Source organism: Octopus sinensis, linkage group LG3, assembly GCF_006345805.1.
Source record: "Octopus sinensis linkage group LG3, ASM634580v1, whole genome shotgun sequence".
In the NCBI taxonomy this organism is placed as follows: Eukaryota; Metazoa; Mollusca; class Cephalopoda; order Octopoda; family Octopodidae; genus Octopus; species Octopus sinensis.
This window is the reverse complement of record NC_042999.1, coordinates 59,458,490-59,469,164: the sequence shown is the minus strand read 5'-3', so window position 1 is coordinate 59,469,164 and position 10,675 is coordinate 59,458,490.

Sequence of the window (10,675 nt, the reverse complement as noted above, 5' to 3'; positions counted from 1 at the left end):
CGTTATATATACTAATATATATATATATATAAAAAATGTAAATAGCCACGCCTCGTATAAAATATATATTGATAATGTGGCAATACCTATTTTATAGAAGATATATACCATTCATGTGTCACATTGATATATTTATCGCCGTGAATATGAAATTCTTGGATTTTAATACCTAAACATTGGATTGTGCATATACAAATTATATCTCTGTAATGCTAATAAGCAGAATTGAACCCACCTCGTTGTATACAATGTATAAATTCTTTCTGTGATATGTAACCCCTCATATCTCTGGAAATCATATGTTCACTATGGATCGGGTCAGCTTCTCTGGACTCTTAGACTTTTTTGAAATTCATCATTAGGACTTTTTTAAATTCTGTGATGGGGACTGTACATCATCTTTAACGGACTTTAATAGACATTTGAATCTGTTTATGTACTTAATACATTCTTCATGAATATCCTCAACACTATGATGTCAGAGACTCCATGATTTTAGTGCTGATATACGGGACATTTATATACTGTATGCAATGTTTAATAAAGTCCTTGTATGAACATCGTACTAAACCTATCCTATTCTTGTGCTTCATTAACGATATCACCGTCACATTTACTGTATTTTTAAATCATTATAGTTCTATTTTGCATCTAAGTTCGGTACCATATTCAAAAAATAAATTCTTAAATACTGAATCTTTATCTTTTGAATATAATATATATATATATCATATACCTATTATATTACATGTAACTCAACACACCTACATATGTAAATATGCAGGTACATTTACACACAGGCACACACAAATGGAAATACGTATATAAATCTATTAGTCTATACGTATAGATATTCATATGCAAGTGCACACACATACACACATATGTTGATATGAGTTCGTTGATTTCCATGCCAGCATAGGTTCGACGAATATCTTATTAAAACATTACATGACAGTCGGATACCGTTCCTGACACTAAAGCTTAATAGTTATTCAAATATAACTCCACAGAGACTCGAACCCAGAAAGTGATCACACAATTTCCTGACACGAAATTCCAATAAGAAGTGGAATGACGGAACACAAAAAGAAACAAGCACATACACAATACACACACTCACACACACACACACACGCACACACACACATCAACACATACACAAACACACACATACACATACACAAACACACATACACACACACACACTCTTTACTCTTTTTTTACTTCTTAGAGTCATTTTGACTGCGGCCATGCTGGGACACCGCTTTTAGTCAAGCAAATCGACCCAAGACTTTTTCTTTGTAAACCTACTACTTATTTTATCGGTCTCTTTTGCCGAACCGCTGTCTCACGTTCTGAGTTCTAGTCCTGCCGAAGTTGACGTTACATACATACATACATACATACATATATATATATATATATATATATATATATAAATGATACATTTAAAATATTTCAGAGAGATTTAGGCAATAGTGGTACGATAAAATAGTTGTATACTGTCAACTTAATGTGACAGTAATCTCACCATTGCAAACATGAGGACACAGGAAATGTGTCAAGGCCGACAGGAAGCGTTGCTGCTTCCTAGGGCTAAATAGCAGTAGTATGATTACCTTCATGGGACTGTCACATTAAGTTGACAGTATACAACTACTTTATACATATATATATATATATATATATATATATATGAAATTTTGAATTTAGTACATAAACCCCCAATGCTACCTTTACGGACCACCATGGACCCCAGGTAGGGAGCACTGGTTTAGGTAGTTGCGTTGTTTGAAGATTGTGAGTTAGTGTGTCTGTGTGTCTATGTGTGTGAGAGAGAGAGAGGGAGTGAGACAGGTGTGTGTGGGAAATAGAAAGGGAGAGAGAACAAAAATATTAATCTGTTTCTTGTTGCTTAGCTCCAGGCAAATGTGGATAGTTTAGACACATATAGAGCGGAATTTATCACAGTTATGACATGTTCTGTTCTTTTGCTTTTCAAGGTCTAGTTTGTGCAATATGGTTTTCTTTACTGTTATTTTTAGTAGGACGAAAAACCTCATTAAAGCTCCCGATTTTATTCATTTAAGAAAAGTGTCATTAAACTACATACTGAAAAACTACTGCTTCGTATCTCATAGGCAGATGACTGAATCAATGTTTGTTGGTATTTCAAATAATGATAGAAAATATATCCTCAACGTATATTATTAAGTCCAAATTCCCCTGAAGTCGACGGGTTGATTTTGGCTTTCATTTTCTTTTTATTTTGTTGTGTGAATATTTCACCTGGGCATAGAAATGTACGTATGTCTTTACTGTATTTAATCATTAAAATTCTTCCTCTGACGAAGGAGCTGGTTTCTAACAAAGATACAAAGCTCCATAATTGGAATGTAGATAACAAAAACGATGTCACCTTTTAAACCTGAGAAAAGTCTTGCATAGCTTTACTGTTCCGCATACAAATTGCATTTGTAAGGTGCGAATCGGTTGATTTCTTTTTCTGAAAAGCCAAGCTTATCTCGACTGACAGTTTAGGTATTTGCTTACACAACCAAGTGCTCCAATTATTATTGGCCCTTGCTTGTTTCTACACTTCTTGCTTTCTAATGTTGGGGGGGGGGCACACACAAATATATACACACATACATATATATACATTTACATATATACGACGGGCTTCTTTTAGTTTCCGTCTACCAAATCCACTCAAGGCTTTGGTCGGCCCGAGGCTATAGTAAAAGACACTTGCCCAAGGTGCCACGCAGTGGGACAGAACCCGGGACCATGTAGTTCGTAAGCAAGCTACTTACTACACAGCCACTCCTACGCCTATAACCTTCGCAAAAATAAAATGTCGCCGTGTGTCTATGTTTGAATTCAAGAGGTTTTGCTCTACCTAAACCCCCATCCTTAAAGACAGAGGGAAAATCCCACATAAAAACTACTTTATAAAGTGGTTTTATAAAGGATTTTTAATCTTAATAACCAATAACATTTGCAGAAATCTATTAAACAATGTATGTATGTATGCAAGTATGTATTTGTGTTTGTATGTATAAAAAAAATCTTTCACCTTACTTTCACAAAACATGCAATTCTGTTCCTATATCGGAAACCATTATGAAATTCATGTCTCACTATTCCATTGAAAAAAAATTATTTTGTAAAATCTGAGGAATATAAAAGCAAATTGAATATTTTGTTGCTTTGAAAACAAAATCAGATGTCTCTGAAAATGATATTACAAGGTGCTAAAGTATTATCACACTAAGTATGACTCATTCAGCACAAAATGGATATAAATTTCATTGCATCTGAGCTAAGGGAATTTACATACGAAACAGGAACTCTCCAAACAGAAGGAATATATTACTGGAAGCGATTGTCTGAATCGAAATATTTTCTGCCTTGTTCTTGTTGCCTATAAACAATTTTGATCCCCATTTACGAAATATTTGGAGCTTTGTCCTGAATGATTATAAAAGATAGGAATTTGCTGAATGCAGCTTAGAACTGGGTTAAATTAGATATTAGATGAGAGATTAGGTCTGCTACCTCAAGACATGGACTCTCCCTTTGACCGGCCTCAACACCTATTTCGTCTACCAGGAGACAATGGTGCACAGCAGAAGGCTCTTGCACAAGATATTGCGCATTGACTTGAATCCAAAAGCATGAGGTTTCGGTGTTATGAAAATTGACGTATACATAGAGAAGAAACATTTTAATGGTTAGCGTTTGGGTCTAGGGGACACAATTGATCCCGTGACACTCGCAGATCATCCAGGAGAGACGATGAGATCAACATGTATGATACTTTACGTTATGACACAAAGTGAACTCTAGACGTTTGATGTTATGAGTAGGAAGAGCGGATTCAGCTTAATAGTTAGTATGGGGGAACTGTACAGGAGGGAGGCACAGTGTGGATGAGGAGATAAGGTAAGAAGCTTTAGTCACACAGGCCTTGGTATAAATGGCTTGAGACTGGTTAACTCTAATGGACAAAGGCCATTAGAGTAGAGTGAGGTGGAATTTGATCTGCGTTGTAAACGACAACCGACAGGGTGCCCTTTCTTTTCCGGATGTAATCTAGGATATCTGCGTAGCAGCAATACCATCTTCGATGAGGAATCAGTATTTTCGTGAACTTCGCTTGAGCTTTTCATAGAAATAACAACTGTTGAGAACTGAAGTATTTTCTGGTACTTCCTTGCGATGTAATTTTTTTGCTATGTCAAAGCTGTGTTTTGGTCAGGGACGATCCATATAAGACGTAGTACTTGTAGCTACCTTTATGGGTTCTAATTATGTGATGTTTATATTTACAAGTATAAAGGAACAATATCAGTTTCTTTGCATATGTAGCACTACAGACCTTTTAGTGTAGAAGACAGGGAAGATTGGCACGAACTCATTGGTGGGATATTTTCGGCCTGAAATTTCAAGGAGATAAGATTGGCACGTCCAGGTTGCACCTGGATGCGATACTTGTGCAAAACTTCAGAGACATTTGCATCACTGAAATTATCAAGATAAATACTTAGTTACAGTAAGGCATTTCACCGAATTTATATACAAATTAATGGAACGAACGAAACGTAGAACATATTTAAATCATGTAAGCCGGATTTACTGAGATCCATGATTCATGCTAAGAGAGAGTGTTTTTAATAGATGTGTTATCATTTGTTGCTTTTTATATTAGAAAAATCTACATAGAATCATGGAAGTAATTGCTTTGCTACTTCGATTTATAATTAGCCGAGATTTTGTGAACATATTAAACACACAGACGTTGGATAAAAATAGAAAGTAAATCATTTTTCTCTCAGTATGACAACTTCTCTAAATCAGTGCTAATCGTAAAATGTGGGAATATTGTATCAAAATAGAATTTAAAATTGATCACAGTCTCGGTTTTCTGAACAACATATCACCTGCTAAGAGACAAGTTTCATTTCTATATTCAGTTTTCATAATAATGAAATTAAAGCCCAGTGGGGACGGAGTTGTTTGCTTAGAAACCAGAGAACATATCCTACATAGAATCTGCGATGTCCTATTAGTTGTTTTAATTGCGTTTTTCTATCTAAAGAATGTAAATAATTTATTTACTTAATGTATCATACAAAGATCTACAGATAATATATACATTAGATCAATAGATTTCTACAAATGTTATTGGTTACTAAGATTGAAAGACCTTTATAAAACCACTTTATAAAGTAGTTTTTATGTGGGATTTTCCCTCAGTCTTTAAGGATGGGCATTTAGGGAGAGCAAAACCTTTTGAATTCAAACATAGACACATGGCGACATTTTATTTTTGTGAAGGTTTAAATCGATTATAACGGCATTCGTAACTGACTGGCAACAAAGTTATCTTAAACCGGTATTAGAATGCAAATGACGCATTAAATACGACAAATAATTATTCTCCGATGCTCTCTTTACTTGTTTCAGTCATTTGATTGCGGCCATGCTGGAGCACCACCCTTTAGTCGAGCAAATCAACCCCAGGACTTATTCTTTGTAAGCGTAGTACTTATTCTATCGGTCTCTTTTGCCGAACCGCTACGTTAAGGGAATGTAAACACACTACCAGCGGTTGTCATGTAATGTTGGGGGGACAAACACAGACACACAAATATACACACACACACATACACACATACACACACACACATTATATATACATATATATATATATATTATATATATATATATATATATATATATATATATATATATACGACGAGCTTCTTTCAGTTTCCGTCTACCAAATCCACTCACAAGGCTTTGGTCGGCCCAAGGCTATAGTAGAAGACACTTGCCCAAGGTGCCACGCAGTGGGACTGAATCTGAAGCCATGTAGTTCGTAAAAAAGCTAACTTTCCACTCAGCCACTCCTACGCCTATTTTCCATTCAATTCATCTTGTCATCCTACCATATATAGAGTGAAATGTATTGAAACATATTTAGTTTGTAAAACACAACCCTTTCTCTGATTTATTTATCTGTGAATCTATAAAACCAAGAAGTATCTGTTGCTCCAGCATGATCTTAGCAAAAATGACTAGATCAAACAAAATAATTAAAGAATTTCCTATTCTGCTTCAGTAATTGCATTTAAAATTGATGTCACAGAAATGGATCATTTCTCATTGAACGTTTGAACGTTTCGTAATTAGTGTGGCTCAGGTGATAATGCTAATCTGAGCAGTTTGAAAAATATAATCTTCCTGTGCAGGTTAGAAGGAGTCAATTCATTAACAGTCTCTTTCCTCGCCAAACAAAATCATTTGATGACAATAACTCTGGTTTGAAAACTATAGCCAAGCAACAAAGCAATTTACTAGATTGTAATTAATGGAATGCATTAAATGAGAAGACTGAAGTTTAATGTAAAGTGATCAATCTTCACTTTACGCTAAAAAGCTATACAGACGATTGAATAAAGTTTAGCACAAGCTAGTTATGAGGTTTTTGTTTGTTTTCCTTTTTAGTTATTTTATCATTGTAAGTCATCGGCACTTTCCAAATTTCACCATCACGACCCATTTCAGCGAATCAATAATCTCCTGTGACCCTTTTATAAATATTTCAATAAAAACCGTTGCCATAGAAACCTGTCCTTTCTTGATGTCTAGTTTCTCGGCTATCATATGAATCTTTGTATATATTTTATGTGAGGTGCAGTGTTTAATACAGAGAATATATTACATTAAAATTTTTTTTTTTATATCTTTTCAGGCAACACTTAACGGCCCACTTCGAAAGTTTTGTTGCCTGAGTGAAGTTTTAGAAATTTCGATTTTTCCATTTAGTGTCTGGCAATTGATTTCATAGCAGAACTCATGTTGAAACCGAAGCAATTATATCTCGAAATAGCAATTTTAACAAACTAAAACCAGGCAAAATTTATCACATTCACTTTTAAATTAAATTAATTCTCAATGTGTCAACATTTTCGTTACACTACAGTTACTTGGTCATTGACACAATTCCACTCCAATTGTATTAGAACTGTGTCAATAGAAATCAATTTTTCAAATACCTATTTAATAACGTTTAAAATTTGATACATTTGTTTGGGAATATTCTTGAAATTGTTTATCATTAAGTACAGTGCTGTAGTCGGTTATGGTTTATTGTATAATATATTCAGGAGGATTTTTACTTCTTATCATCTGTAGGCGCAGGAGTGGCTGTGTGGTAAGTAGCTTGCTTATCAACCACAGTTCCGAGTTCAGTCCCATTGCGTGGCACCTTGGACAAGTGTCTTCTACTATAGTCTCGAGCCGACCTAAACCTTGTGAGTGGATTTGGTAGACGGAAACTGAAAGAAACTCGTCGTATATATATATATATATATACTAAGTAATTAAGGGTTTAGCAACGATTTGCCTCACCACACACCGAATTTAGAAATAGCAGTCAAAAAGTTTTGGCTATTCATTCTACTTTTAAGTAGAATGAATAACCAAAACTTTTTGACTGCTATTTCTAAATTCGGTGTGAGGTGAGGCAAATCGTTGCTACACCCTTAATTACTTAGTATTACTTAACCTTGAATGGGGCTTTTACATGCCGAACTCTACTTGGTGAAATTAATGATTATTTCTAAATTAATTAATTTCACCCTTTATTATTGATAAATATATATATATATATAACAATATATATATATAACAATAAATCCAAACATACAGGGAAAAATTAGATTTAGGATTAAATCTAATTTTACAGTATAAATATATATATTTATATATTAAATTAGAGATAAAAACCACTATTAGGCAAATCAAGCAGTGAAAAACATAAACCAAAACATAGAAATAAAATTAATTAATATAATAATAGAAGAAAACAACGAGCATGCGAGATTTCAGAATGAAATCTCATTCCACGCATGATTTTCTGCATAGACATGTCAGCGGAGGAAAGGGACAGCGCCCACAAAACATTCTGTGGGTTCACAAGACTGGATGGTGAAGAAAAGACAATATTCTGGAAAAGAAAACCAAAAAACCAAAAAAAAAACAACAACAAAAAAACAAAGGCCTGACCTTAATGCTTGCAAAGAGAGTGAACAAACAGCAAAGATATTTAAGAGTCGAATGAAGGCGGTTATTGGTTCTGTGAAGAAATAAATCAAACAGCCAGGGTCAACTCTACCCCAGAAATGTTGTGATTCGTCCCTTGAATGCCTGCACAGCTGAGAGGAAAAAGCAATTAGTGAGTCGAAGCAATTGTTTTACATCTTCGATGCAATTTAGTTTGATTGACGTATCATTATACGTGTAAGTATATGTGTGTGTCTCTATGTATGTGTGTGTTTATATACATATATACATACATATATATATGTGTGTGTGTGTATACATATATACATTTAAATATATATAAACATATAAATATACATAGGTATATGTATATATACATATACATATAAGTATGCGTATATATATATACATATATATATATAAGTATATCTATATATATGTATGGATATATATATATATATATACATATATGCATATATGTATATATATATATATACATATATATGCATATATATATATATACCTGCAGAAACATAGATAAATAAATATATATATATATATATATATATATATATATATATATATTCAAACACATGCGTGATTATATATATATATATAGATTCATACATAGACACCCACGTACTTGCACGCATAAACGTATATAAAACAATTGGTACAGACACGTTTATAATTAACTCTCTTCGAAAATTTGCAGTTAATCTGACAGTCATGGAAGTACCTCAAACTCTATATTTTTGCTATTTGGTATTATTCAGTTACAGAATATCTTGCTTAGAACGAACGGTACGAGAAGAAAATTATTCACAGTTGCTTCCGTGCAAGTCCTGCTGAGAGGAATAATTAAAATATCTCTTGGTCCGTTATAAATATTGTCTCTGAACACAATATTACATACAATTATACAGAACTAATCTAAAATAGCTATCTCTATAACTAGCTACCTGCGGTGTGTGATCAATCAAAAAGTTTCATTAGTACATGTGTACAGAGACACACTCACGTACAAATTATATATTATGTATGTGCTTGTATAAATAATTACCTATTCTCCCTCTATCTCCTTCTGTCGATCATTCTATCACTCAATCAATCACTCACCCACTCATTCTCTCACTTATTCAGTTACTCATTCATTCAATCATGCATTCGCTCCTTCACTCTCTCCCTCCATCCCTCAACCATTCATCCTTTATCTAGTTTGTCTCCTATCTCTCCCCCTCTCTCTCTCTCTCTTATTCAGTTACTCATTCTATCACTCAATCAATCACTCATTCTCTCACTTATTCAGTTACTCATTCATTCACTCTTGCATTCGCTCCTTCGCTCTTTTCCTCCATACCTCACTCGTTCACCGTTTCTCTAGTCTCCCCCCCCCTCTCTCTCTCTCTCTCTCTCTCTCTCTCTCTCTCTCCCCATATCTCGCAGGCTTCTAACAGAGATCTCTTTCGTCTCGGCTCAGATTATTTAATCTGAACATGATCAGGTTTGGTTTGTGTTAGAATCCTGCGAAACTTTAAGTCGCAGAGAACCGAATCGAACTGCTTTAAATAGCAATATACGAAACTCCTAGTAAATGTGTTCAGAAGTTTTTCTTTCGTTCCACCATTCACACGTACACACACACTTACACACGCATACACACAAACCCACATACACATATACACACACACACGTATATATACATATATATAATATATATATATATATATATATATATATATATATATATATATATATATATATAATGTGTCGTGGGAGGGTCATTACGCCAATGATAATGACACGCGTACTGATTCAATATCAGTGCTTTATTCTTAGTCAGTTGGATGAATATCTAACCAACTAACTACTCGATCGTTTGCTTCATGTGTTGGTTAAAGAAGCAGTCGGTTGCTTGTTATTTAAATGACACTTCTTCGCGAATAACGACCTCTTCGGTGACTTGCCCTCACTCTTCAACGTTTCAGATATCTATAGATGGTAAATCATATTATATCTATCTATCTATCTATCTATCTATTATCTATCTATCTATCTATCTATCTATCTATCTATCTATCTATCTATCTATCTACCTACCTTCCTACCTATCAATCTATCTATCTATCTCCCCCTAAATATATATATACATATATATATATATATACATATATATATATATATATATATTATATATATATATATATATATATATATATATATATATATATGCATGTATGGCTACAGGAATTCATCAACGGTAAACATCATGGAATACGAAAACAAATGGGTTAAATACGCAATCAACGGGACAAAAAGGGAAAACAGGAAAGTAATACAAAGAATACAAACAAATGACCTTTCATCAGTTGTCGGATGTCTTACTCGAAATTGGAAGTAATTAGACACCCGACAACTGATGAAAGGTCGTTTGTTTGTATTCTTTGTATTGTCCTATTTTCCATTTTTCTCTCGTTGTTTGCGTATTTAACTCATTTGTTTTTCGGATTTCATGTTGTTTTCATATATGAATTTACATATATATATATTTATATACATATATATATATATATATATATATTATATATATATATTA